This window comes from Cyprinus carpio, chromosome A17 (genome assembly GCF_018340385.1).
Source record: "Cyprinus carpio isolate SPL01 chromosome A17, ASM1834038v1, whole genome shotgun sequence".
NCBI lineage: Eukaryota > Metazoa > Chordata > Actinopteri > Cypriniformes > Cyprinidae > Cyprinus > Cyprinus carpio.
In genome coordinates this window covers 25,861,330-25,873,603 of record NC_056588.1, presented here as the reverse complement: position 1 = coordinate 25,873,603, position 12,274 = coordinate 25,861,330, and positions in this window count along the sequence as shown.

Genomic DNA, 12,274 nt, shown 5'->3' with positions numbered 1-12,274 from the left:
TATAAACAGTGGTACATTTGTATTATTTAAAGATCCCTGTGGACTTTTAATGATCTTTTTGAACTAAATTCTAAAATTAATGTCATTACAGGTTTTAAATAATCATTATGAATTTGCTCATCTCATAATACTGAAGCACTGCAATTTAAGACATTAACAGAAGTGCCGTATTCCTTTTACTCAGTGTGTGTGTGTGAGTGTGTCTCCCTCTCTGTGTGTGTGTGTGAGAGAGTCTCTCTCTCTCTCTGTGAGTGTGTGTGTGTGAGTCTGTGTGTGTGTGTGTCTCTCTTTGTATATGATTTTTTTGTGTGGTATTAATATGAGTGTGTTGTCAGTGCTTCACCTCCTCTAACACACATGCGGTTCATTGATCACGCGAGTGAAGATTAGCATCCTGAACCTCAGGAGTGTGAGCGGATCAATGCGTGACCTCTGACCTCACACCTGCTGCTTAAACACACTAATAGCATTAAGTCATTGAGGCCATAAATGCACTAAACATCTCTGCTTCAGGAACATATAGAAACACACGTGTCTCTTTGGTTCTCTTCATCTCAGTACCTCGGTGTGCAGCGTGACAGTCCGTCAGAGAAGACGCTTTTTTTCTAGATTTTTATTTGCATGCTTTTATAGTCCTGTCTTGGTTGTTTTTGAGTGATTTAAATATCTCAGGCTTGTTGAAACAGTGCTGTCCCTCTCATGAAGGCGTCTCCTGTGCCGTGGAAGCAGAAACAATGCTGGCCAGTGTTACACTAACAGAGATATATGTGCATATAGAATTACACAAAATAATGACACAGTCGCTGCATGATTTACAGTCTGTCAGAGGACAAATATTACAATGGGAGCGTTTCGAGGTCCACATGAAGCAGCGTTTGTAACCCATGATGTGACGTATTTCTGAGTGAAACAATGCAGGGCGGGACGTAGAAAGTGAATGCAGTCAGTTTTTATTGTGTGATTCCATGTAAGGCCGTTTGTTGGTCTATATTTAGATTGGCAAATGTTATTAATGTTATAAACGTATGCATGTGTATTTGTAGCTGTGTGCTGAAAGAGTCATGGAGTTTGTTCATGTCTGATTTATTTTAACAGTGGTCATATCTGAGTATCTGTTCAGACGTTTGTCGTACTGTAAGTAAAGTCTCTTCTGCTCATTAAGGCTGCATTTTATTTTACAAATATTATTACAATGTAAAACAGCTGTGTTCTATGTGAATCTCTGTTAAACTGTAATTTCTGTGATGCACAGCTGTATTTTCAGCATCATTCCTCCAGTCTTCAGTGTCACATGATCTTCAGAAATCATTCTAATATGATGATCTGCTGCTCAAGAAACATTTCTGATTATTATTATTAATGTTGAAAACAGTTGTGCTGCACAATATTTTTGTGGAAACTGTGATGCATTTTATTTTTCAGGATTCACAGATGAATAGAAAGTTCAAAAGAACAACATTTATTTGAAACAGAAATCTTTTGTAACATTATAAATGTCTTTATTGTCACTTTTGAATTTAATGCATCCTTAATTCATTTCATCTAAAAACAAAACAAGACAACTAAACAGTAGTATATAAGCATGCTTTTCAAATGATGGAAACACAGGTGAAGATCATGAAGTATGTCTCTCTGTGTTCTGACAGACTCCATTAATTGAGATCTGAACTGCCCTTTAATTAAACCTTTGTACTTTCTGCACTTTTGGAGAACGGTTGACTTTTGTTGACAGTGTCCAGATATGAAGCTAATTGTAAAACTAATTGTTCTGTCACTCTTCAATAGATACATCTAATTATACACACCTGCTTTATTTTGATCATTTATAGGACTTCATTTACATTTCATTATCAGAACCCAATATTGAATTTAATTAAAATAAACAATCCGACTGATAAAAACAGCAAATGTCAGAGTCCTGGCAGACGTGAACCTGTGGTTCTTCATTTGTTTTGAGTTTTGATGTGAATTCTGCAGCAGTCACACACGTCTGTCACTATTATAATGATCTTCCACATTTGTTTTATAAAAGTTAAAAAGAGGATGGTTTGTAAATAGCTGTTTTAAATAGACCTAACACAGCGTGTAAAAATAGCAATCCATTCGTCCACAAATAGTCCTGCATTTCATCTTTCAAAAGCTAGAAATGATTTTTTTTTCCACACAGTGGGATGCACGTCTAAATTTAGGGATGAATAATTTATTCTTCTGATTGTAAAAAGCTATCCAGCAGATGAAGAGATCTAGAGGGACGTCTCTTTTCATGACATCTCAGGCTGAAATCAAACCCAGTCTAAAAATACTCCGGCGCTCTGACCATCGTGTGCTAATTGTGTGGCTGATAATAAACACACAAACAGCATTAAGAACGTGATGTTTAATGAGTGACAGCAGCTCATCCATCAGAGCCGCTAATGAGCTCAGCCTCCATCACACACAACTACAAAACCATTCCTCTTCACACAGGCCTTGGTGTGTGAGCGAGTTTGATGTGTGTGTTTGGCAGAAAGAAAATAAATTATAAATGCTCAAAATCTAAAACCTCCTCCCGTTACATCACAAGCTGTCAAAGCATCTACCCATAATTCTGTTGTGCAGCTGAATTTGCTCGTTGTTGTTAATTCCTCAAGTACTGATGCATTTCTGCTGGTGTAATGACTGACCAAATTTACAAAGGAATGCATGATGTTTATCTGCAAGCATGCGCGTGCTTTTTACCTGCGAGCGTGCAAATGATTGCTCAGACCTTGCACGCGGCTGCTGTCGGTGAATTCAAGAGTTCACACTCATACAGTGCTGGGATGCATCCGGGGATTTGAGGAAAGTGCTCGTGATGTCACTGAGAATGTACGAGCGCTCTGGGAAAGAGAGGAAACATCCACCTTCATCACAGAAGTCAGCTATTTTCTGTGAATGCGTGACACTGATTCATTAGCCGCTGTAGGGAAATATCTAGAATAAGAATAAATATAGAACTATTTGTGTTACAAACTAGTGTTTATAACAATAACAAACACCAGTTTGCAGTATCACACAGCACAACAGACTGTTTCTGTACTGGTAAAATAACTGGAAGTGAATGAGACCAGGAATTAGACTAGAAATTTTTGTATTTTATTGTGTTTTATTTTGAGATATGGTGTGTGTGGAAAAAATATAATATCAAATGTGAAATATAAAGAGAAGTGTCTAAAATATTTTGTGAGTTTTTTTTTTTTTTTTATCTTTAAATCAATAGTTGCTTTAGTTTCATAATTCATTGTTTATCCACAGGATGCATCAGATATTTTTTTATTTAAAATCTATTTTTTTTTTGGACAAATGAACATGAGAACTCTTAACTAACTAACTAGTCTTAACTAACTATAAAAAGATACTTTCACTGCTGTGCGCTCACACGTCAGAGTGAAGATTGTTTATTTTCAGACTCTGGGTGATATACTGAATACTGATTTTATGTTTGTGATGATTTTTGCTGGTGATTTTGATAAGTGTAAAATAAGTGACCAAAATGGACAAATTTAACTTGTGAATACATTTCACTACAGTGTTTTGGACACTTTATACATGCAAAAATGCATATTAATAATTATAAATATAATTTTGTATTCATAAGGTGCATTTAGAATTTGTTTGGCTTTCACAAACAAACATAATTTTTGATTTTACCAATGCTTTGGCAACGCAAATCTTTTTAGCATGCAAGTAAAGCCGCTACTGCAGAGAATGTGTAAAATAAGAACTATATCTAGATGTTTTGCTTTATCTTCAGCCAGTAATGTTTTAAGTATATGCTACTCAATTGTTTTCTCTCTTGGATGAATCCTTTCTGCTTGTCTTGGTCTCATCTTATTAATATTAAAAGCATGCACTAAATGTGAAAGCACATGGCAGATTTCTCCAGCGTCTCGCTCAGGAAGCCTGACGACTCTAAACACGTGTCAATATGAAAATAAGAGGTGTCAGAGGATAATGGTCAAGGAGGAGGAGCGGGACGTCCACGTCAGGTCTTTAAGAGCCGCCGGCTCCTCTAATGGAGCCAGAAAGTGCCCGTGTCATTCCTGTCAACATCATGTGTTTTAAGCCAGTTGTTGCCTTCCAGCCAGGCCTGTAATTCTGTGCCATTAAAAGTGGGGAGGTGAGCGGCACCCCAGCGGTGTCAACAAATGCCCTCCTCCTCAAGCCTGCTGCTGCACGCTTCCTCACAGGAAACTTTCGGCTCGGCGTGAAAGATAACGACTGGTTGTGTCACTCCAGCCATCATGAAGTCAATCACGTAGGTAGAATTACAGAGCCGTCAATGTCACATGCTCCTGATTTCCCTCGTGTTTGGAGGAACGCTTGAAAGCGAGCGATACACAAATGGCGAAAGCTCATGACATTGTCCTGTTCTTATATATATATAATTCTATCATTCTATCAATCTATCGAAGTCGCCTTTTTAGAACATCTGAATGACATGTAGAACCACCAAAAACTTGGTTTTGTTGGAAGATCAGCGCATATTAATAAAGACATGAACTGAAAATGTGTCGACTTTAAGGAAGCAAGTGTCAGTTTTTTGAGCAACAGAAAGCACTGCTGTGATGATATCTAGTTTACTTGCTACTGAATGACTTGATCAAAATGCAAAAATATTTAAAAGATTTGATGCCACAGAGACAAACTCCATCAAATTTAACAACATGGACTGATATAAACACGTGATATTGACTCCTGAGGTTGAGAAATCCAGCCAATCAGATTGGAGCTTGTGATTTTCAGAAGACTATTGTTTGTATACAACGAGGCAAAGAGGAGCATATTCATTATACAACTCTACAATGAGTAGATGTTCTGTTGTTTTATAATGCTGATATTGAACAGATGTACTCTCATTTAGAAACAAGATCCATGCATTAGTCAATTTCATTTATTTATTTTTATTTATTTATTTATTTATTTATTTATTTATTATTATTTTATTATTATTGTTTTAGAGTGAAAATTTTTTGAGTTCAAGTTTTTGTTTTCAAGGGATTTTTTATTGTTGGGTTATTATTTTTAAACCTTATGAAAGACAACATGAATGAAAGCTGAAATATGAAAATGTAAACAATTTAAACATGTAAACATTTTAATTAAAGTTAAAGCACTAAAATTATGAAATGGAAATAAAAACTAAAACTGAACTAAAACTAAAAGTAAAACTGAAATATATCAAACCTAAATAGTAATATATTTTTTTTATATAAAAATCTAATACAGATTACAAAAGCACATAAAAAAAGAATGAAAATAAAACAAATGAAAACTGAAAATATAACAAAACAGTGAAAAAAAATATTACATAGATTTTTTAAAAATTATTTATTCATTCATTCATTAATTTATTTTGCTAGCCACATCCACATTTTTAAAAATCATTTTCACAAATTTTCCCCCCAGAATATATTGTTGTATGAATTTCATCTCCATTACGAACGTAACCCTTGTTCCCTGATGGAGGGAATAACATTAGGGGTGTAACGTAGTGACTGACAGATAGGGAACTGATCATGTCATATATTAAAAGAAAGAAAAGAGCCTTTGCTTTAAAACAAAACAAACCTGTTTTATTCTATCTTCATGCATTACTTTTTATAAACACTTGAATGTGGGTAAGTTTCATGAAAAAAGCAACATTTTGAATAATAAGCTGAGAAAACTGCATTTTTGTCAAGGACTCCGTCCGGATCAGATTCAGGAAGATGATCAAAAGATAGTAGATCTAAGGATTAGTTCCCTTCCAGAATATATATTTCCTGATCATTCACTCACCCCCATGTCATCCAAGATGTTCAAGTCTGTCTTCAGTCGTAAAGAAATGAAGGTTTTTGAGCAAAACATTCCAGGATTTTTCTCCTTATAATGGACTTCAGTGGGGACCACTGGGCTGAAGATCCAGATTTCAGTTTCAGTGCAGCTTCAAAGATCTCTACAGGATCCCAGCCGAGGAATAAGAGTCTTATCTAGAGAAACCATCGCTCATTTACTAAAAGAAATAAATACAAATAAACATTTATATACTTTCTAACCACAAATGCACATCTTGTGCATCGTGAACTAGTGCAAGACAAGCATTAGTGGTTAAAAAGTATATAAATGTTTATTTTTTATTTATTTTTTTTTTGTAGAAAAAATGACCAGTGGTTTAGATAAGACTCTTATTCCTCAACTGGGATTGTGTAGAGCCCTTTGAAGCTGAAGAAAGAAAGACATGAACATCTTGGATGGGGGTGAGTGAATTATCAGGATATTTTTATTCTGGAAGTGAACTACTCTTTTAAGATCTTCTCACTTGTCAATAACTAAAATGAAATAATCCAATAAACGAACACGCTTTCACCCAGATGTGTGTTGATGTGCTCTCTGTGGGTTCAGGATGATGATGATGGGACAGAAGAAGGTCTAATGTTAAAAACACGTGTCGTCTCTGTTCACGGGGTGCTGTAGTGTGATCCGTGCTGTTTTATGCTGCAGATAAACATGAGCGGCGGCCTGTCAGAGACACCCGCGGGGGGCGTAGCGCCGCTCATCCATCCTGTCTCCCAAAACTGTGCTGCACGGAGAGATTCAGAAATGGGAAACACCTGTGACCGAACGAGGACGAGCCCCTCGTGTTTCCCAGCGCTCCCCAGCGCCGTGACCAAAGGGTGAGGAACACACTGAACCTTGTGTGCTTGACCTGAAAACAGTCCAGAAGCATGGCCAAGACTGTTCTCAGACTGCTGGACATTTCCTCAACACGCTCCAGCATTTCAAAGCACTGGTCAAAAACGAGTCTGAAAGGGTCGAGGATGATGTGCTGTTTGAGAGCTTGTGTGATAAGAACTGGATTTTAATGATGAACTTTGCATTTTACACCTTGCCATATTTGATGAGCTCTGTGTACCAGAAGCTTTAATCTTTTTTCATATTTTTTTAGGTGTCAAAGTTTTGGAATAATAGTCTTCCAGCGGAGGGTCAGAAATCTCTCTGGTTCTAATAAAAGTATCTTAATTTGTGTTTTGAAGACAAATGAAAGAATTATGGGTTTGGAAGAATATTACGGTGAGTAAATTACAGAGCTTTCATTTTTGGGTGAAGTAATGCTTTAATGAGCTTAAATAAATGTGTTGTGCATTGCATGTTAAAGATTAGTTTTGTATGTTGTGCTTTATCATATTTAAGAAGCTCAGTGTATGTGCATTGATCGATTTTAATATGTGAATATATTCTTAATAAATTCTGTTCATCACATAAAAGATTCATATGGATTACTTCTATAAATTCTTCAGGAGTGAAAGTTTTGGCCTAATGGACTTACGATGGAGAGCCAGAAATCTCTCAGGTTGCAGTAACTATATTCATTTGTGTTTTGAAGATGAAGGAAAGACCATTGGGTTTAGAACATGATGACAGAACTTTCATTTCTGGCTGAACTTGTGCTTCCAGGAGCTTAGTTAAAGGTGTGTTTAGCATGTGACAGATGGTGCATCAGAGCGGATCTTGAGGTTCGGATGCAGGGTTGTTTCTGTGCAGTCGGCAGCGAAGCTTACCTCATTGTCAAACCAGATTACATCAGGGTTTGTGGGAACTAGTCAAACATCGCACGACAAAGCCGACAAACACAGACTGAACATGTTCAGTGGCTGAAAACAAACAGCATCAGGGCTGGAAGCTGCTGTTTGTTGAGGAAGTGTGAAGGAGTCTCGCGTGTTTTCCCCGTCGGGGTGAAGGTTATAGAAATAAATATTCCAGCTCTGTATCTGAATGCTGTAGTGTTTAAAGATGGTGTCAAACAAATGTCCTCCTCTCCAGATGAGCTCTACAAAGCCGTCTCGCTGGAGGACGCTGTGATTAAAAACACTCGTGTCCTCAGCAGGCCCACCCGCTTCAAAGCCCAGCGCTGTGTTTTCATATGAACGCCAAGAAAAGAGGTTTTTATCTTCCCTCAGTGATATTTGCAGGCCTATTTTCTGTGTGGTAACACAATCTTGTGAAGTGTTTCTGAACGCCGCACATCCAGAGATGTATCACGGCTCAGACTCGCAGTATTGGGGCCTGATGATTTCTGCAAAACAGCCTCACAAAAATTGAAAATTATAGATTCAATTTCAATGAAATAAATAGTGCAAATCTTTTGTAAGTGGGTCGTTACTTACTAGCAAAGTTTCCATTCATGGACAAAATAAAAATGTGTTAAAAAAATTATGTTTTTATTCACACTGCTAAAAGTGGTAACCTGCTATTGTTATTATAATATGCTATTTCTGCCTAATTTAACCCAAGAAATGAGTGATGTTGGTATATATATATATATTGTATATAGGTTGGTGCAGTGATATTAAATAATATTTTTTACTTGAATTAAACTAGTTTAATTCTATCCATTTAAAACTAGTTTAATTCTAACCATTAAACTAACCATTTACCACTTTTTGCAGTGCATCCTTAATAAAACGAATCATAGAATTATTTGTGTGTTAAAGGTTAAAGTTAAATCGATTTTTAGCAAAAATGAGCATTTGCATCAGTCAATGGCTTTTTAATGTGCTAAACTTTTTTCACAGAAAAACTCTTGGATGTAATGTGGCAGATTTTGTTCATAGTTTGTTTATCTGTGGTTGGTGACATACAGCCGGAGTCTGTGAGATATTTATTGATATTATTTTCAGCCCCCCCCAGGCCAAAAACAGAAGCCACGTTTAAGGTCCAACATGCTTTTTGATTGCTAAAATTTAATGAAAGCATTCGAACAGAATCCAGATCAGAATTCGGGAGAATATTTCAGTGTGTATTTCCAGTGGACTGAAGCCAGTGTGAATGCAGTCGCTTCTACACCAGCGCGATGTTGAGTGGCGTTGTGTTTGAAAGTGTGTGAGAGTGTGATTCATAACACAACACACTGCATTCTCAGCACTATGAAGTGGACATTAGTGTAAAGTGGTCAGGTTTCTCTTTCAGCTCAGCTACTGGAGGCGGGTTAGCATCTGTGTTTTTCCTCATAGATGTCTGTAGTTGGTGAGTGAAATCTCTTCACGCTGTCTCGCTGCTGATGGAGTTCTTCATGCGTTGTCAGACACCTCCAGTACATGAAAAGCACTTTCTGGTGTTTTATCAGACGCGTGTGAGGCCTGCGCTAAAACTTTTGTGACAGTGTAATAACCGTGTGTTTGTTTGGCGTGAATGTGTGCCATTTCACTCATCTCTCTCTCAGCGTCTGTCTCGCTCTCTCTGGCAAAATTAATTACTGTATGTTCTGTCTTATGAGCATGTCAGAGGGAGATGATAAATGACCTGTAATATCAAGAGATTTCACTGCTTGTTGAAGACAGTAGATCCACACACACACACACGCACACACAGACATTAATCAATGGCCTCATATTTGTTATTAACTTACTAGAGGAACGATCGCAGCCGCAATGTCATTACCAGCGGAACAGGCCCATAATGGAGGTGAACTTTCTGAAGGCCTCCATATCAGATGAGATTACAGACCGCCGTGTAAATCTCTGCCCTCATTACGCTTTCAGAAGAAAGTGAAACATCACGGCGTGTTACGCTGAAATTCATCTTAACGGGATTTAACTCAGCACCTCACGGACCCAAATACGGCTGTTTAATGGACCCGAATATGACTGTTTTATGATCTCTGATGGCTCCATATCAGTTCAGACGAGTCAGTGCTGCCGAGTGTAAACACTGTCGCTCGCCGCGGCTTTCTTCACCCATCAGACCTTCGTCAGGAGCAGAAACATTCATGCGTGTCTCCTGAAAGCAGCTTTGAGGAAGCAGATTGGGAAATAAAGCCACTGATGCTGTCTGCAAACAAAGCAGCATTATAAAGCTGCTGTGGCTGCTGATGTGAGGTCAGAGAGTCTACCTGCAGTCCATCTGTCAGCAAACTCCAGCAGAAATGAAGAGAAACCTCAGGCTAAAGATGAGCTCGCAGCCTCAGCTTTGATTTTCACATCACATCTGAAGATGATAATGAACCATAAAAGAGATATCGGCAAAATAAAACAGTTAAAGGGGAAGGAGTTTACTGCAGGCCATGTTACATTTGCTCCGTGCCTGGGATATTTTCCTCTTCATTGATTTTTAGTGATGATTGTCTTCCTTATTCATGGAGAGAAATAATCGGCTTTAGGCTTTAATTCATCGCTGCGATTGCACTGGTCAGTGTTGACAGATAATGTAATAGGAAATATTATTTTGTCTGACAGCGCCATTAATAAAGCAGCAACTAACACTTCTATTGTGTGAAGGACGATGTGTTAACATACTTATAATATCTATATTTAAAGAGAAATATAAATGTTGTGTTTATATTTATAGATATAAGTGTGTATATATGATTAATCTCATATCTCATTAACAAAAAATTATAGGAGATAAATAAATGCATTATGTTAATCAGACATGAACTGTGATACATGTAGCCCTTAGTGAGCGTAGACAGATGCACAGGATAAAGGTTCTAGATCACGTCATTTTCACCAGTTTCAGAACTGAGTTTTTGTCTACTGAAAGCTATTTGGAACAATTAGTATGTTGTTAAACAACAGTAGACTCCACTGAAGACACGTCTGTCCCTCAGAGCCTCCCTTTCATTCCTGAAACACATATTAAATATGTGCATTCAAGTCATGCTGGAAAGATCATATTTATGAGTTGAACACACATGCACATCACCATAAAGTCGTAATTATGAGTGGGACACTCGGGATATTCTTTAAACCCAGAGCTATAAAGTCGTAATTATGAGTGGGACACTCGGGAAGGCAGTTCCTGATGGGCCCCCAGGAAAATATCCAGGTAAAATAAAATATATTCCAGACTTTTCAAGGCCCCTCTCTTCCTTTGGGGCCCTGGTAATCAGTTCTGGTTTTACCCCCAGTCCGACGCCCCTGTCCATAAAGTCGTAATTATGAGTGGGACACTCGGGATATTCTTTAAACCCAGAGCTGCTGACTTTGGGGGCGTTTCAGTGAGAAAACACTAAAAATTTGTTTTAAGCACCATGTACAAAATACCATATTATTGTATAATTGTTATTAAATAATATATAACAATTAAATTTACACCACCTTCATAAACTGAAAAAAAATTATTTTAAGATATTTTTGTATAATTTTTATTTATTGTTTAAAATTTTGTGTATGTAGTTAAAAAATCTTGTTGAATTTTATGCAAAAAAGGTGTATCACCCTTTTCTCTGACCAAAGTGATTTCGACACATATATGATGTCGTAATTACATAAATACACACTTCCCAGGAGGACTTGAACGCACCTTAAGGTCTTTTAATCAAGCAAGTGTAATACATTAACTTCAACATCTGCAGTTATTCACATATTTGTTTAGATGCATGCACACTGTATGTGGTTCACGCAGATGCTGTTATAGTCTTATTGTATTTTTCTTCACTCTGTGCACAGCTGTACATCATTGGTATAGTGCATGTGAGTCCTGATGCATTTTCACTAATGGAAATATTTTTTGGATTTGCAGGGCAGTACCATGACCAGAGTACATGACTATGGAAACTGTACAGTACCGTGCTACCATCTGAACCCTGTGCGTGGCTTTAGTGATGCCCAGGTGTGTCAGTTCAGAGGTGAGGATGAGGAGGCCGCTGCTGTATCCTGACGCTCTTCATCAGGAAACCTGTAGCTGTGCTTGAGGGCCGATCTCTGATGCGTGTCCTGCGATCTAAACGCGCGCACACAAACCCCGACGCAAAGAGGATATAATCAGGGCGAGGCGTTCAGAGGAATGCAAATATTATTTTCCGAGCGGCTGCAAAAACAACAACAACAACACACCCCCGTGATGCGAAGCGCGCGCCGCACACCCACGAGCCCCGAACAAACCCTACCCGAGCGCATTTGCATAAAACATTAAGCGCAACAAAATGATTACACCTGACAAGTACAGCCGCAGGAAGAACATCGCCAGTGGCAGCCGGTTACTTGCAGATCGCGCAATCGTTTGCACCTCGGCAAGCGAGCGCATCCGTAACCGGCTTTTCCGAGCGTCGCCGCGCCTCTGCCAGCGATTTAACGCGGGCCTTTTTTGTTGGAGCGCGGGAGCCCTCCGCCCCGCGCGCAAATCCATAACTCTGCCTAAAATCAGGTACCCTGCACCTCGCTGATAGGGCATTGTGACTGATATGCTCAAATCGATCTGAGGTTGGAGGCTCTTGTTTTGCGCGCGGCCCCCCCGCTGTAAAATCGCGTCTCTGCTGTTTTGCATTCTTTCTCTT